Raw genomic sequence first — 18798 nt, 5'->3', positions numbered from 1 at the left:
TAGAGGCCTGATGCATGAAATTCATGCAAGAGTAGGCCTTCCTTACCCCGGCTGCTGGCACCGGCTCCCCTCTGGCACCCAGGACCCGGGTTTCCCTCACAGCCCTGGCTTCATCCAGAAGGACATCCAGAAGGACAACCTGTCTAATTAGCATATTATGTTTTTATTATTATAGACTAGAGGCCCAGTGCACAGATTCTTGCACAGTGGGGTCCCTTGGCCTGTCCTGCACCCTCTTGCAATTTAGGACCCATTGTGGAACATTGGAGAGCCGGCTTTGGCCCTACCTCCACAGGCCAGGCTGAGGGACCCATTACTAGGCCAGGCCAAGGGACCTTGAATCCATGCACTGGGCCTCTAGTATGCATATAAGATCTTTGTTTAATCTCTTCCCATCCTCCTCCTACCCCCTTCCCTCTGAGATTCATCAGTCTGTTCCATGTTTCCATGCCTGTGGTTTCCGCTCCTGGAGTTTGCCCCCTGATGGTCAGTGCACATCATAGCTACCAGCGGGTCAGACCAGTTGGCTGGTCAGCCAGTCACTTAGGCATATATATATATATATATATATATATATAGAGAGAGAGAGAGAGAGAGAGAGAGAGAGAGATTAGAAATTGGTATAGTTCTAGATGCAAAGATTTGCATCTGTACAAATTTTATCAAGCAAATCCCAATAAAATGTAATTGTAATATGGATATGAAGTAAGGTTTAATTGTACATACCAGGTCTTTCTGTCAAGAGTTTCATAGCCCATTAAAATGACAGAATATTTTCATAATTTACTGCATTGAAAGGCCAATGCTAGTAAGATATTTTTGCTGCAACAACTTTAATAAGAAGGGAATTAAATAGTGGGAAAAGTATCTTCACAATTCTCTTGTACAGTATTCTTTTGATATGAAAACTTGCATTTGTCTGTGTCGGATGATATCACAGCATGTAAATAATGAATATATAATTAATTAAATATTATTAAAATATGATATTAATAAAGAAATAATTATATTATTATTTTTATTAATATAAATAACAACATCATAAAAAATGATAGAAATAAAAAAAATTTGTTCAACTCTCATTTTCTCCTCAAAGGAGTAATACCTATAAATGGGAGAATTATTTTGTCACAATATAAAGTTTTTAAGATGCCTATTGAATATTGCCAAATTGCTTTTCAGGGAGGTTGTACAATCTAAATTGCCAACAAATATGAAAGTTAGTATCTATTTTGTTATACCACATTAACATTTCTTTGCATATGAAATTTAACATGTGTACTTCTTAGAATATTAAACAAATGAGAATTTTATTAGGTACTTAAATTTCTTGTAAGAAATATCCTGTGTTTATTTCTGTGCTTAATTATAATATTTTTATTATTATCATTGGATTTTGGATGTCCAAACTTTGTTATAATTGCTGAAAACTTAGAGAATGCTTTTTAAAAATATATATTTTTATTGTTTTCAGAGTGAGGAAGGGAGAGAGGGAAAGAGATAGAAACATCAACGATGAGAGAGAATCACTAATTGGCTGCCACCTGCATGCCCCACACTGGGGCCTGGGCTGCAACCTGAGCATGTGCCCTCTCCAGTAATTGAACCTCCTGGTTCATAGATCGATGCCCAACCACTGACCCATGCTTTTCATATGATTTTAAGATATATAATTTAGAAGATAGTGAACCATAAAATTTAACACTAAATTAGAACAAAGAAAACGTTTAAAAAATAGTATGACCAAAATGACTATGCTTCTTTATGCTAGCAACAAACCCTTAGAATTCAATATGGAAAATTATTCTCTTTAAAGTAGCAATAACAAAAAGAATAAAATAAAAGTAACGTATGTGCTAATAAATGAGCAAGAATTACCAGACCCTAATATATATTAGGGAAATTGACAAAGCAGTGACAATTATTTAAAAATATTTAGAAAAATAAGCATGCAACAGAGAAAAATAACAGAGCACCATAATACTCAATGTCTAGATTTAACAATCCTACCTATACTTCACTAAACAATTTTAATTTTTTTCTAAAAACTCTTATGTTCAATGAAAAACTATCAAGTAAAAAAGTATTAACTTTAATTGAAAATATTATAATAAGTACTACCACAACTATGAAGTCCAAGCAATTGTCACTGATTAGAAAATATTAAAACCAAGCAACATACTTAATATAAGTAGTAAACAATAATTGGAAAGTAAATTAAAACACTTTGTATATAAAACATAATGTAGTGATAAAACATAATGGCTAATAGTGAGTGGAAGAAGGTTATGAGGAATATTATTTAAATTATGCATTATTTTATTGCTTTATTATACAATGTTTTCTACATTGACTTTTTTAGCTTACAATAGACTCAAAGTTATTTTGCACTTAAAATGAACTCAAGAATAAAGCTTAACACAGAAAAACTACCCTTAGGGCAAAATAAGAGCTAAACAGCAAGAATATTTTGTAATGCATGAAAATGGTACATATGGAAAATGAACTGGAAAGTCATGTAAGTTACCATTTCTCCATCCCTTTCAATTGGCGTAAGTATGCAAAGCACAACATTCTGTATTTATGTGAATACAGTACACAGTCAAGATATGTCCCATGTGATATTTTCTGATAAGAAACTGGTATGTTGAATAAATTGGAGGGTGTGCTTTTTCCTGATGCTCAACTCTTAAAAGGTGATTTTTAAAAATTTATTGTATTTGGGAGTATAAAAATTACATTTGTTTTTTAAAAGAAATCAAAAGGAATTTATGTTTGATTAAAAAGCAAGTTTTTAATCGCCACGTTTTTTCAATTTATTTTACTATTTTAAATAGGGTACCAAATATTATGACACTTCACCAGTATGTAGTTTGCCATGCACATCCAAAAAACTCTGACAAGTTTGTACAAACAAAATACATCTAATGTTCTTAAGACTGATTTGATACTGTTATCTAATACTAGAGGCCTGGTGCATGAATTCGTGCACCTGTGGGGTCCCTCGGCCTGGCCTGTGGAATCAGGACAAAACTTGCTCTCTGACATCCCCTGAGGGGGTCCCAGATTGTGAGCGGGTACAAGTAAGGCCGAGGGACCCACTGGTGCATAATCAGGGCCAGGGAGAGACATGGGAGGTTGGAAAGCTGGGGAAGGACCACGGGAGGGCTCCAGGGCATGTCCAGCCATCTTGCTCAGTCCCAATCGACCAGACCCCAGCAGCAAGCTAACCTACCAGTCAGAGCCTCTGTCCCCTGGTGGACAGTGCACATCATAGCGAGTGGTTGAGTGGCCTTAACATATCATTAGCATATTACGCTTTGATTGGTTGAATGGATGACCAGACAACTGGCCACCTAGCATATTAGGCTTTTATTTTAGAGGATACAGTCTTATACTAACTTTTCCCCAATTACCCCCTCAACTGCCTTTTAAGCATTTACTTCAGTGGTGGTATGTTGCCTATTGGAATATTTGTTTAGTAGAAAGAGGTTAGGCTTCATTGGATTTCCAGATGTCAGATCTAATATAAGTGAGCAAATATTATAGGCAGGCATATTTTTTTCCAACATTGGGATTACCTGCCTTTTGAAATAATAAACTTCAATTATTTAAGCAAGATATGACTTTGCTACCCAAAGGAAGAGACAATTTAATTGAAAATTAAAATAATGGGAGAGCATTCATCAGACTAACACTAATCAAAACAATGCTAGAATGATTATATTAATAACGGAGTAAATTTCTGAGCAAATGTACCAGATCCCATGGACATTGAAAGGATAGTAAAAGAATACTATGAACAACTCTGTAACTTCAAATTCTTAACCCAGATAAAATAGATCAATTCTTTGAAGGACACAATCTTCCAAAACTTACACAAGAATAAATATATAATTGAAATATACTTCTGTCTAATAAAGAAATTGAATCAATAAATAATAATCTTTCAAAAACAGAAAGCACTAGGATGAGATGGGTTCACTGGTGAATTCTACAAAAACATTTAAGGATAAAATTATACCAATTCTCTAAAATCTCCTTTAAGAGATAAAAATCAGAGGGAATGATTTCTAACTTACCCAATTTGGCCAGCATTATCTATTCTAATACGAAAATCAGGAAAAAAAAGACTTTACAAGAAAAGAACTATAGACCAATCTTTCTTGTAAATATAGATGCAAAAATCCTCAACAAAATATTAGCAAAATGAACCCAAGTAAATATAAAAAGACTTATACATATCCAAGTGGGATTTATTTCAGTTACGCAAGGATGTTTTAACATTCAAATATTAATGTAATTCATCACATCAACAAACTAGACATGAAAGTTTACACAATATCAATAAAAAAGGTATTTTTAAAAAATTCAACACTCATTCATGATAAAACAACCAGCAAGCTAAAAATAGAAAGGCATTTTCTCACTTATTAAAGTCTATCTACAAAAAATGTGTATACACAGCATCTACCATATTTAGTGGTAAGACAATTGAATTTTTATTATTAAGATCAAGTACAAGGCACCCAGCCGGTGTCGCTCAGTGATTGAGCATTGACCTATGAACAAGGAGGTCATGGTTGATTCCAGGTCAGGGCACATGCCCAGATTGTGGGCTCAATACCCAGTAGGGGGCATGCAAGAGGCAGCTGGCCAATGATTTCTCTCTCACCATTGATGTTTCTCTCTCTCTCCCTCTCCCTTCCTCTCTGAAAATAATAGACATATATATACATTTTTTTTAAAAAAAGATCAGGTACAAAGCAAGAATGTCCCAATTACTTTGCAACTTCTCAACAACAAAAAATTAAAAATTTTTAAAAAACCTCCTGGAATTAAAAATAAATTATAGCAAGCTTTGTTGGATGAAGGTTAATATACAAAAGTTAATTGTTTTCCTATGTATCAACAGTGAACAAGTGAAATTTGAAGTTAAAAACACAATAACATTTATATTAGTATCCAAATAAATGAGTACTTAGGTATATATCTAACAAAATATTTATAAGGTCTATATTTGGAAAAGTACAAAAGTCCAATAAATTAAATAAAAAAAGAATAAATAAATGGAGAGATAGTTCATGTTCATGGACAGGAAGAGAATATTTCCAAGATGAGAGTTATTCTCAATGCAATTGCAATTAAAATCTCAACAAGTCATTTCATCACTATACTGATCTAAAGTTTACATAAGAAGGCAAAAGACCCAAAATATCCAAAACAATACTGAAGAAAACAAAGCTGGAAAATCAACAGTCCACAATTTTAAGACTTGTTATAAAGGTACAATAAACAAGAACATGTAGTAATGACAAAAGAATAGACAAACAGATCAATAAATATAAGCAACTGATCTTTGACAAATGAGGGAAGGCAAGACAATGGATTAAACATAGTTTCATCAACGTGTTTTGCTGGACCAACAAGACATTCACATGCAAAAAAAGTGAACCTAGATACCGACCTTAAACCCTTCAGAAAAAATAGATTACACATGTAAAATGAAAAAACTATATAACTAACAGGAGATAACATAGAAGAAAACCTAGGTAATCTTGGGCATGGTGATGGTTTTTAGATACAACACCATAGACACAATTCATGAAAGAAATAATTAAGTTGAACTTCATTAAAATAAAAAGTCTTCTCTGTAAAAGACAATGTAAAGAGAATGTTTAAACAAACTGAAGACTGGGAGAAAATATTTGCAACACATATTTTTCATAAGGACTTCTAATCTATATATATATAAAAGCCAAGTGACCGGAATGACCGGTTGCTATGATGCGCACTGTGGCAGCCAACTGGTCTGATTAGAGACCCAATCAGCCACCCAAACCTCCCGCAGCCCCTCCCCCCAGCCATCCCGGCCCCCTATTGCCCCCCCAATTGGGGGGGGGGCTGGCTGGCCAACTGCCTGTGGCAATTCCTCCCTGCCAGCCCCATCAGTCCGCATAGGGGCGGGGCCACCAGCCCCCACCCATGCACAAATTCATGCACCGGGCCTCTAGTGAAAATATAAAAAGAGCATTTAAAACTCAACAGTAAGGGGAAAAAAAGCACAACCCTATTAAAAGTTGAGCTGAAGACCTTCACAAACACCTCACCAAAGAAGATATACAGATGGCAAATATACATATAAAAAGATAACCCACATCATATATGATCAAGGAAATGCAAACTTAAACAATAATGAGATGCCACTACATACCTATTAGAATGGTCAAAATCCAGAACAGTAACACCACCAAATGCTGGCATGGTTCTTATACCACAAGAACTGTCATTTGTTGCTGGTAGAAATGCAAAATGGTGCAGCAACTTTGGAAGACAATTTGGAGGCTTCTTACAAAACTAAACATACTCATACCACACTTAAATATAAATATAGTCTTATCTAAGAATCATTCTTCTGGACATTTACTCAAAGGAGCTGAAAACTTATGTCAACACAAAAAACTACACATGGATGTTTACAGCAGCATTAATAATAATTGCCAAAAGTTAGAAGCAACCAAGATATTTTGTGTTACATCCAGACAATCAATTATTTTTCATCACTAAAATGAAATGAGCTACTGAGCCATGTAAAAAACACAGAGGAGCAGTAACCGGTTTGGCTCAGTGGATAGAGCGTTGGCCTGCGGACTGAAAGGTCCCAGGTTCGATTCTGGTCAAGGGCATGTACCTTGGTTATGGGCACATCCCCAGTAGGGGGTGTGCAGGAGGCAGCTGATAGATGTTTCTAACTCTCTATCCCTCTCCCTTCCTCTCTGTAAAAATAATAATAATAATAATAATAATAAAATATATTTAAAAAAACACACAGAGGAAACTTAAATGTATATTACTAAGTAAAAACAAACAAACAAAAACAAAACCCCACAAATCTGACAAGACTTCATACTGTTTGATTATCCTATCTAATAAAGAGGGGAATATGCTAATTAACCCTCATGCCATCACAAAGATGGCAGCAACCACAGCCAATAAGGAAGGAATATGTTAATTGACTGCTCCGCCCTCAAAGATGGCAGTGCCCACAGCCACAAGATGGTTACGCACGGCGCCCATTCCCCTCAGCCTCACTGTAGTGGCAGGCGCGTGGCAAGGCCAGGCCCACCCCTAGGCAGGCCCGGCTGCTCCACGTGCCTGCCTCCAGAGTCCCCCAGTTCCCTCAGCCCTCCAGCTACCCAGGGTGGACCTGAGGCACAGGCAAGCCTTGGATGGCAGCTGCCCAGCTGATGCCCGAGGCACAGGCAAACCTTATATGTCAGATGCCCATCTGCCCAGGGCCGCCTGAGGCTCAGGAAACCAGGTCTGGCCGAGGCTTTCACTGCTGGCAGTGGCAGCAGCAGAGGTGTGATGGGGTGTCGCCTTCCCCTGATCTCTGGGTCACCTCCCACTCCTGAGGGCTCCCGGACTGTGAGAGAGGGCAGGCCGGGCTGAGGAACACCCCTCCAGTGCATGAATTTTCAAGCACCAGGCCTCTAGTAACTATATAACACTAGAGGCCCAGTGCATGAAATTCGTGCACTCATAGAGGGGGTTCCCCTCTTGCGAGAGGACCCCAACAGTGCACGATCAGGGCTGGGGAGGGATGCAGGAGGTTGGGCATGTCTGGCCTGTCTCACTCAGTCCCGATTGGCTGAACCCCATCAGCAAGCTAACTTACCTGTAGGAGCATCTACCCCCTGGTGGTCAGTGCATGTCATAGCAACTGGTCGACCAGTTTACTGTCTGCCCCCTGGTGGTCAGTGCATGTCATAGTGAGCAGTGGAGTGGCCTTAGCATCTCATTAGCATATTATGCTTTGATTGGTTGAATGGTACCCGGACGACTGGACACTTAGCATATCAGGCTTTTATTATATAGGATTCCAGAAAATAAAAATTATGCAGACAGTAAAAAGATGAGTATAGAGGGCGCCTGGAAGAGCACCTGAGCAAGGGTCATCGGCTGAGTCCAGTGGTGTTGGCAAAGCCATGTCCTGGAAAACATACCTTGCCAAAAGGCAAGAATGTTGTCAGTCCTGACCTATAGTTCAGGCTCCAGGTGGTGGGTGTAATTATCTAAGTTCATCCAGCGCCAGGTTTGGATGCAATCATCAGGGTCCAGTCAGGCCTGATGACTACAATAAGCCACAAGAATGAAGAATTGCAGCTTGACCTTTAAACATGATTTCACATAATTTCCTTTGTCTTAAACTTTAGTAAGACAAAGGAAAGTAATTTAGTAATTTCCTGGCATCATGCTGTATATAATAAACGCGCTTCACTAACTCTGAGTCACTGTCTCTCCATTCAAGAATAGTGTCCCACCTGGTCCCAGCTTTACCCACTGTCTCTATCTTTTTCTCAATCCCCAGTCATCCCTACTCAGGACTCATTTGCTCTTTAGCCATGCTGTTCTTGGCTAGAGAAGCCTCATAGATGAGTGGTTGATAGGGTTTGGAGTTGGGGAGAGATAAATAGGCAAGATACAGAGGATTTTTAGAACAGCAAAAATAATCTGATACATAAATCCTAAATAATAAAAGAGAAACATGTAAATTGACCATCCCTCCACTATACTCACCAGCCAATCAGGAGAGTATTCAAATTAACCCAACAAAGATGGCGGGTTAATTTGCATATGCAGGCGCCGAGCAGCCTGGGTCCTGGGAACATCTTCAGGACCCAGGCCGCTCCTAACCTGTAGGCCTGCACATAGGGCCTGAGCAGCCAGGGTCCCAGAACACCCCCGGCCACTCCTGGCCTATGGGCACAGGTGCCAAGCAGATGGCGGGGTGAACAGGCCAGGCCTACCTGTGATCACTCGCAGGGTGAACAGAACAGGCCTCCCCACGATCCCTCACAGGGCGAACAGAACAGGTATCCCCGCGATTGATCACGAGGTGAACAGAACAGGCCATGCCTCCCCGTGATCCCAGGCAAAGAAGCTGTTCTGCTGACCAGCCTACACTATGGACCTGTTCGGGTGGGTGGCGCGAAGTCCGGGGCCTCTAGCCTGCAGCCATGGGAAGTCTCCCTTTCCCTAGAGTTAGGAGCACCAGCCCAGGTCCACCCAGCGCCCGGTCCTGACTGCCGTGGTGAGTTCCTGCAGGCTGGGGTTTGATCCGTAGGCATTAGCAGGAGACCAGTGCCTTTGTTATTGCTGTGTGTCCGGGTTTTAATTGGACAAATGCCCTGTGGTCCCAGGTGCCAGCTTAGCAAAATCTTTTAGGAGCAGAATTCTGTCTGGGTTTCCCCAAAGTCCCTCAGTCACTACTCACCCCTCTGTAAAGTCGCAGAACAAGCGAGGCCCCTTAAATAAAAATCAGAGGTCTCTAGCAATGGTGGGCCTCTCTCATCACAGTCATTTGGACTGGATGGCATTTGAGTATTTATCTAGGCACCATGGCAGGGAACACACAAGTTCAAGTCATGATCTCTGCCCTTAAATAATTCACAATCTTATTAGAGCGAGTGGATAATAAAAGTGCAGTAATGACATCAGAATGTAAGGCAGCAATACAGAGAGGAACAGAGGCAATTGCTAGGATGATTTTCCAACAATTAGTACAAAGAGTATGTGCTGTGAATTAAATAAAAATATGTGTGGAAGTAGCTGCTTCATGAGTATAGGATCTCTTCCTATTTTAATGGAAACTGAGTTCCATGTGAACTGTGTACTATACTATGATATCTGAGGCACAGGACAGGGGAGGCCCTAAGTGTACCATGCTTTGATATTTGAGTCATTCTTTATTGTTCAATGTGATTTATTTCGGCATGCCTCAGTTTTGTAATAGCTAAGTTACTGGAATAATACATCTTGCTATAAAATATTACTAGAAGAGCAAATGATCAGGTGACATTTATTGTTAGTTTATATAAATGAACACAATCTCTGGTATGCTAAAGTGATAGTATTATAGAAACATTCAAATAGGGAGACCTACAGGCTTGATTACAAGTGAGGCTTACTATCACAACCTAAATTTATTGCTTAAAAAAAAAAGCAGGGGGCCAACTAGAAACTGAACCAAATAGAAGCCCTTGAAGGGCAAATGTAAATTGGATAAGCTTTGCTATTACAAGAGCAAGAAGAAAAAATTCAGATGCAAGAATGAGAAGCACATTGAATTCACTCTAAGTTGCTGTGAAAGAAAAAGAATGATATACTATGAAAATACTTAATACAGATTGTAAAGAGAGTTGTTCAAAGAGGATTTCCTAGAGTAGGTGGTATTTCAGTTAATTTTTTTAAATGTGAAGAGGTTAGCTAGATAAGAAAAAAGTGTAGGGGTCCTAAACAAATTGCAGAGGGTGCAGGCAAGGCTGAGGGACCCCCCCCACCCCTGTGCACGAATTTTGTGCACCGGGCCTCTAAAATATATATATAATAAAAGTGTAATATGCTAATTAGACTGGACGACCTTCTGGATGACTTTCTGGATGAAGCCACAGTAGAAGGGGCTGAGGCAGAGGCCACCATGGCAGCGGGGGCTGAGCCCCTTGCACAAATTTAATGCATCAGGCCTCTAATATATATATATATCCTATATAATAAAAAGGGTAGTATGCAAATTGTCCCCTTGACAGGGAGTTCATCTGGGAGTTTGACCAGGGGGCAGGGCCGGCTGGGGGAAGGGAGTACCCAGCCAGCAGTTGGCAGCTGCTAGGGACCCTACCAGTGCATGAATTTTGTGCACTAGGCCATATATATATATATATAAAATTATACTTTTGTCAAAACCCACAGTGTACAACACAAAGAGTGAACCCTAAAGTAAACTATGGACTTTGGGTGATTATGATGTATCAATGCAAGTTCAACCTTAATTAAAGAAAAAATAATTACAATTTTCTATGAGTGATATTGATACTGGGTGAGGCTATGCCAGTTGAATCTAGGAAATACCTATGCTTCCCTCTCATTTTTTGTGTGTAAATATAAAAGTGATCTACAATTTGTCTTAAAAAATCAAACATATAATTCATCATTAGTATTAATTTGCTAGGTCTTCTATATCAAAATACCACAGATTAACTGGCTTAAATACAAAAAATCTATTTTTCACAGTTCTGGAACTTGGCATTTAAGCTAGGTGTCTACAAGGTGAACTCAAAGAGGCTCACACCAGAACATATCATAATTAAAATCCCAAAGGTTAAAGTCAAAGAGAGAATCTTAAAATCAACAAGAGAAAGACAGTTAGTTACCTACAAGGCAGTTCCCATAAGACTGTCACCTGATTTCTCAACAGAATCATTGCAGGCCAGAAGGGATTGGCAAATATGTATTTGAAGTGATGAAAAGTTAAGGACCTACAACCAAGATCACTCAACCCATCAAAGCTATCATTTAGAGTCGAAGGACATATAAAGAGCTTCCCAGACAAGAAAAAGCTAAAACAGTCCATCACCACCAACCAGTACTACATGAAGTATTAAATACATAACTAAAAACAATTACTTAAAATGCAAATGATTAAATGTTCCAATCAAAAAACATAAGGAGACTGAATTGATAATAAAACAATACCCTCACAGGTGCTGTCAATAAGAGATTCACTTCAGATAGAAAGACACACAGAATGAAAATAAAGGGATGCAAAGAGATGTTTCAGGAAAATGTAAGAAAAACAAACAAAATCTGGGATAGCAATACTAATGGAAGACACAATAGACTTAAAAAAATAAAAGCTATAACAAGAGATAAAGAAGGATCCAGAAGGTCTTTTTTTTTTTCCTTTTTTTCTGCATACGTATTCCTAGTGTTTCTCAGTGTTCTAATCTCTCCTTAGAGGAACACCAATCAGATTGAATGAGGCCCTAATCTCCAAACACAGTCACATTCTGTGGTACTGGGGGTTGGATCTTTAACATATGAAATTTGAATGTGGTACAACTAGTCCATAACTCCACCTTAACAATAAAAACATCGCATTTTCATCTCAATAGACACAGAATAAAAAAAAGTCTGAATTAAACTTCTGGTCCTCATTAAACCTCTCTGAGGCACTGGTTGGGGAGCTCAGTTTGTTGGAGCCTAGTCCCAATATGCCAAGGTTACGGATTTGATTCAAGGACAGGGCACATACAAGAATACCAATGAATGTATAAATAAGTGAAACAACAAATAGAGATATCTTTCTCTCTCCCTTACTCCCTTTCTCTAAAATCGATTTAAAAAACATACAACCAAAACACTAAGGATGGCGGCTTCGGGGAGCAGCTGGTCATGGGCTTAAGGCCGGAGTGATCGCTTGAGCTGTGAGGAGAGTCTTAAAGAGCTTCCGTCTATGTGAGTGGACAACTCGCTTAGTCCTGAGAGTGAATACCTGGGGGTCTTCGATCCATGAGCCTCCTGAGGCATGAGGAGTCTATCTGCAATCCAGGCTGTCACTGCTGCTGTGGAGCTCAGAACCCTCCGCCAGGAGGCACAGCTGGCCAGCCCCAGGTCCCCGCCTCCATGATGAGAGCCCGAGCCACTCTCTGTCGCAGCTTTGCAGATTCCCATTGGCAATGGAAACTGATCTCAATTCCCAGGACAGAAAGGATCTGGAGAAGTTAATTACATTTTTTGCCCTCAAGACTGTTCAAGTGATTGTTCAGACTCAACTCGGCGAGAAGAATTGTACTCATTCATCTTCATCCCCAACGAGTTCAGATTGGTTCAATTTAGCAATCAACGACACGCCAGAGGTTATACATGAAGCAAAGAAGGCCTTGGCAGGGCAGCTGCCTGCTGTTGGGAGACCTATGTGTGTGGGGATCTCACTCAAGACATCGGAGGGACATTCCATGGAACTAGAAATTTGGTGACTTGAAATGAATGAAAAGTGTAATAAAGAAATCAAAGTTCCCTACATGGTGTACAACAGACTGCCCTTGCTGCTGAAGTCTCTTCTGGCTATAATGAGGGTGACAACAGCTTATAGGCTCTCCAGGAAACAGGACATGAATATGTCATATCCTACAGGATATATTTTGGTGAAGTCCAGCTGAATGGTTTAGGGAAAGGTTTCCAGACAGTTCGTGTTGGGACAGTGGGTACCCACCCCCCCTCCCCCCGCCCCGGCGCCATCACTCTTTCTCATGCTTATAGAATTAAGTTGGCATTCATGACACCAGGCAATTTGAGAGGACCCACCTATCATGGGGATTATCACTGATCACATTGTGGACCATCCCTATCCCAGCTCCTCGCCTATGTACCCCTGCAGTTACAAAACTACTGGCAAGGACATTGGAGGAACATATCTTTCTGTGGAAGATTCTCAAGAAGTGTGCACCACCTCTTTCTCCACCTCCCCTCCATCCCAGCTAAGGATTCCCTGGAAAGAAGGTGGAGTACCCCTGCTCCCAACCAGCCTGCCTATGGTGCCCAGGCTGATCAGGAGAGATTGGCAATCTGCACCCTTTCTGATGGGGCTCACTGTGCTGCCACACTTTCTAGCAGCCAGGACACTGAAACTATCAAGCATCAGTGAGGGACTGGCCTCTCCCCATGATATCTTGGAGAACATCTTTGCCTGAAAAGTGGGGGCTTTTGTCAACAAACCCATTAACCAGGTGGCATTGACGAGTTTGGACATACCTTTTGCCATGTTTGCTCCCAAGAATTTAGAACTGGAGGAGGCCAATCCCATGGAGAATCCTCCGGATTCCCCAGAAACTGAGTCTCCTCTCCAGGGCAGCCTGCACTCTGATGGCTTCAGCGGTGGCAGCAGTGGCAATACCCATGGGGACTTTTTCACAGTTGACTTCAAACCAGCTTTATCTAAAGATGACAGTCTTGCTATGGACTTGGGGGACCTTCTATCCTGAATTTCAGAATCCCCCTCAACTGAACATAGATATCGGAGCACAGTCCATGGCTGAGGGCTTGGACTTGCTACCAAAGAAGCTGGCTGTGCCTGAGAAGAACGTCTGAGAATTTGATCTCTTTCTGGAAACTCTGCAGAAAAGTTGGTGTCCTGGAGTAGCAGCAGCACCCCCTTTTTGTGGCCCCAGGAGACAGAGAGCCTCCCACTCATGAGCTGCTCCCATTCCTCCAAGCCAGGTGGAGGGGAGGCTGGTTTCCCCATGGGGACCCAGAAGTCCCTGCTCTTGCCCCTCCTGGAGACTCCATGGCAGTTGTCAAGCCCAGTTAGAGCATTTGAGAACAATTCCCTCTGGCCTTGAAAATGGTAGGACTCTGTAACACAAGGGCCGTCTTCAGGGCCTGCTGCTTCCACCGCCCATCAGCATCTGTTCACAAAGGTGCCCTCTCATTCTTCCCACTGCTGGCCCCACTCTTGGTCTGCCCCACAGCTGGCCCCTTGCCTGCCTGCCATTATCCCAACCCTCTGACATTCCAGCTGGTGGCTCAGAGACTGGCATGGAGTCAGAGAGAGGAAGGAGAAAGTGCTGGGAGGAAGAAGGAAGGGCTCCTCCAGCTGTGTTGTCTCCTTTAGTTCTGGCATTTTCGTCCTCTCTCCTTCCTGCCCCTGTGCCTGTACTTTTGGCAATATGATAGGCCTCTTCCCAGGATGAGAACTTGAAAGTCAGCCATTCCCAGCCTTGAAGGTTGTGCCAGCCCCTCCACTAACAGAGGGTCTGAGCAGCCCTGGTGGCGGCCTGTGCTCAGCTCCTCAGCTACATGGTACTGAATCCCGTGTTGCTAGGGTTGGGAGTCATAGCAAAGGTTCTCTTCTCTTCCCTCCCCCGTTGCTGCTTCTTGGTTATAGGACATGGTAAATATTTATTACTTTCAGAGAAGTCAGATATTTCATAGAGAAATTTATGTTTGAGGTTAGATGTTTTCACTTGGGGAAGGTGAAGGTTCTCTTCCGGGGACAGGGCCACCTCCTGTGGAGGTTCCTCAGATTCCAGGTTTCTGCTCTGGGGATCTCCCTTCCCATATATAGTAGGTGGGAGCCAAGAATAGGGTTGGCGGAGGCAACAGACCTCCCAGACTTGCTGCATTTGCACTGACAACAGGCTTTACCTACATATTCCCAGTGGAGCTTTGGATCGCTCACGCGCCTGCAGAGTGACTGGCTTTGCTCTGGCAGCCTGGGGAACCTTGGGCACTAAACATGGTGACTCCCAAGGGCGTTATGTGTTTTTCCCCATGGGCCTGGGGAAGTCCAGACAGGCCCCTCCTGGGGTACTTGCTTCTGTTTCTCAGGGCTGTGTTATGGGCCTAGCCACCACCCTCCTTTAATCCTAGGGTCTGTACCCTGGCCTGAGGTTTACTGGTTCCTTTTTGAGAAACTAAAGCTGGGCACCTTATTGACTTAACCCTTCAGAAATTGTACTTGGGTAAGTCAAGTGCCTGGCCTCAGCCACCTATGCTGTCTGTCTCTCTCCCAGCCTAACTGGTAGTCTTGGCCATGGAAACCTAGGCCTGCCCCTTTCCTCCTGACCCACCAGGGGTATTCACTGGCAGTGGCTGTTCTGCAGTGAGACACATGGCCTTCAATTGCTTGTTATTAAATGCATGTGACATTGTTTCCACCTACGAAGCTGATCTCTGAGGGCTGGAGTGGGCTCTGATGGTGTCTCCGTTAGGCCGAGCCCTGCCCCTGTGCATGTGTTCTCTGCCACAAAGAAATGTTCCCAGCAGTGGTGTCCAACTGGCCCCCTTATCTCTTGGCCAGAGCACACCCAGGGCCTGCTAAACCAACCCAGGTTTACCCCCAAGGCCCCAGTGCTGAGAAGGTTGGGGGCCCAATGTAAGTTATCCGTTCCCTGCCCCTCAACCCCCAGCCCCAATGTTTCAGCCACTACCCTCCTTTTGAGGCCAAGTGTGGAAGGCCTGTTAGCTGTTTTCCTCTTTGACTCTTAATGGCCTGTATAGGCAGAATTCTTTCTTCAGGACCCCCACAGTGAGAGGCCAGGAGCCCTGACTTTGAGCTGAGCCAGGAAGGAGCAAAGAAATGGTCAAGGCCGGCCCTTGCCCCTCAGCCCTGTACAATTAAAGGTATGAGCCTAGATTGACCCCTGCAGAACTGGGGGAGGGTTGGGACCAGTCATCTGTCTCCAGGAGGCAGAGTCCCTCCTTACCTCCAGCCTACCTTGATTGGAAACACTGAGTTATACTCTAAAACATATTCAAGATATTTCCAATAATTTTTTTTCTGTACTTAACAACAACAAAAAAACAACGTTTTCAAAAACTACAATAGAAAAAAACTTCTTTAATCTATGATAACCTATAGCTAATATCACATTTAATGGTGATAAACTGGTTGTTTTCTCCCTTAAATCAGGAACATGACTAGCATGTTTACTATCCTTAGTTCTAATTAACATTATACTAGAAGCTCTGATAAGACAATGAGGGAAGAAATAAAATGCTTCCAGAGTAAAAAGGAAGAAGTAAAACCTCCTTATTTACAAGTGACATAATTAATAGAAAATCCACTGACATGTACAAAAAAGCTACTTGAGTAAGCACATTTAACAACATTGCTGGATACAAGGTCAATATTAAAAAAATGTATTTCTTTATATTAGCAACAGATAATTGAAAAATAAAATAAATACAATTTATAATAGCAACAAAAATAAGAAGTCACAAGAAAAAACATTGGAAGAGATAAGAGAATCTCTACTTTGTAAACTATAAAATATTGTTGAGAGAAATTAAAGAAGACCTACATAAATGGAGAGAGAGAGATGTGCTTATGGATGAGAACACTTAACATTTTAAAATATTTAATCTCCCCCAAATGACAATTAGATTCAAAATTATCCTATTTACAACTAATAACTGCCTTTAAAAAATACACTTATTCTAAAAATTCATGAAGAAATTCAAATGACCTAGTTTAGCTACAAACCCCCCCCCCCCCCCAAAAAAAAAACAAAAACAAAACAAAAAAAACAACCTTAAAATTAAAAACAAACAAACACAGATTTGGAGTACTAACTGCCTGATTTCAAGCTTTATTATAAAGCTACAGTAGTGAATAGAGTAGAGGTAAACAATTAGCACAATTAAACAACTGAATGTCCAGAAATAGTCCCACACACATAAAAATTGATTTCTGCAGAAGGTGCAAAGGCAATGCAGAGGAAAAATTATACTGGAGCATTTGGACATCCATATGCAAAAATGTAAACTTGGATTCATACGTCACAATATATACAAGAATTAACTCAAAATATTATGAACTCAAATATAAAACTAAAACTGTACAATTTCTAGAAGTAAACATAAGAGAATATTTTTGTGATCCTGGTTTACACAGAGATTTTTTAGTTATAACAGCAAAAATATTATTCATGAAATAATAAATTATTCAATTAGACCTCACCAAATTAAAAACTGCTACCTGAAAGACACTGTTAAGACTATAAAAGATAAGCCACATATTGGGAGGAAATAGCTGTAAAACACATGTCTGAAGGACTTCTATTCTGAATCTATAAAGTAAATGCTAAACTTAATAACAAATAATAATAATGGAATAACAATATTGTGAAAGGATTTTACCAGTAATTTCATTACAGAAGATTGACAGATTGCACATGCATATGTAGGAAAAAGCTTAATATTATTAGTCACTAGGGAAATGCAAAATTAATTCATAATATGATACTACTACAGAACTACTAGAATCGTTAAAAGGTAAGACTAAATATATCTATCGTCAGGCATGTATGGAGGAACTGGAATTCTTATATACAGTAGTATAAAAGTAAAATAGTGCAACCACTGTGAAAAATTTTTTGTAGTATCTTAAAAAGTTATGTACTTATCTAACATGTGATCCAGACAGTCCACTTCTAAGTATTACCCAAAGGAAATGAAGGTATATGTCCATACAAAAACTTGAATGTGAATGTTTATAATAGCTTTATTTGTAATTCCTGGAAAAAAATTGAAATGTCCTTTATCAAGTTAATGAATAAACAAAATTTGATAAATCTATGGAATACATTACTCCTAACTACAAAGTAATGGACTATTGCTACACACCACAATGCAGACAAATCTATCTACACTAATAAAAGAGAAAGATGCAAATTAACCATCACTCCATCCCACAAGCCATGCCCACCAGCCAATCAGAGTGACTATGCAAATTAACCCAACTAAGATGGATGCGGCCACAGAGCTGGAGCTAACAGGAGGCTTGGGTTGCCCCGGAGATGGAGGAAGCCAAGCTTCCCGCCTGCCCTGGCCTCCGCTCAAGGCTACAAAGTTTCAATTATAGAAGATAAATAAATCCCAGATGCCTGCTTCCATCCCACCCTGGAGAAAAAAGAAAAAAAAGAAAAAAAGGAGAGGTTGGGAGCTTGGGTCGCTGGGGGGCGTGGCGAGCCTGAAAACGGCCGGCAGCCCCTCACCCAGGCTGGCCAGGAACCTCAGCGGGACCCCCCCACCCTGATCCGAGACACCCTTCAGGGCAAACCAGCTGGTCCCCACTCATGCACCAGGCCTCCATCCTATATAATAAAAGGGTAATATGAAAATTGACCCTAATAGCAGAATGACTGGTCACTATGACACACACTGACCACCAGGGGGCAGATGCTCAATGCAGGAGCTGCCCCCTGGTGGTCAGTGTGCTCCCACAGGGGGAGCTCTGCTCAGCCACAAGCCAGGTTGATGGCTTCCAGCACAGCCTCTCCTGCTTCCTCAGCAGTGCTAAGGATGTCTGACTGCAGCTTCAGCCTGCTCCCTGCTGGCAAGTGGACATCCCCTGAGAGCTCCCGGGCTGCCAGAGGGATATCTGACTACCAGCTTAGGCTCAATCCCCTTGGGAGTGGGCCTAGGCTAGCAGGTGGACATCCCCCGAGGGGTCCCAGA

At 41.1% G+C, this 18798-nt stretch overlaps 2 pseudogenes; one reads left to right on the top strand and one right to left on the bottom strand.

Annotated features, from left to right (window-relative positions):
- LOC139002577 (WD repeat and SOCS box-containing protein 2-like) overlaps positions 1 to 12510 on the bottom strand; it is a 79416-nt pseudogene extending 66906 nt beyond the window's left edge.
- Positions 12511 to 12515: 5 nt separating this feature from the next.
- On the top strand, positions 12516 to 14031 carry LOC139002576 (autophagy-related protein 13-like; annotated as a pseudogene).
- The last annotated feature ends 4767 nt before the right edge of the window (positions 14032 to 18798 follow it).

The sequence above is a fragment of the Myotis yumanensis genome, unplaced genomic scaffold (genome assembly GCF_028538775.1).
Source record: "Myotis yumanensis isolate MYYU_CA2020_CCGP unplaced genomic scaffold, mMyoYum1.0.hap1 SCAF_2, whole genome shotgun sequence".
NCBI classification, from domain to species: Eukaryota; Metazoa; Chordata; class Mammalia; order Chiroptera; family Vespertilionidae; genus Myotis; species Myotis yumanensis.
The sequence above is the reverse complement of the archived record's forward strand: the minus strand, read 5'-3'. Positions and strand labels throughout refer to the sequence as shown.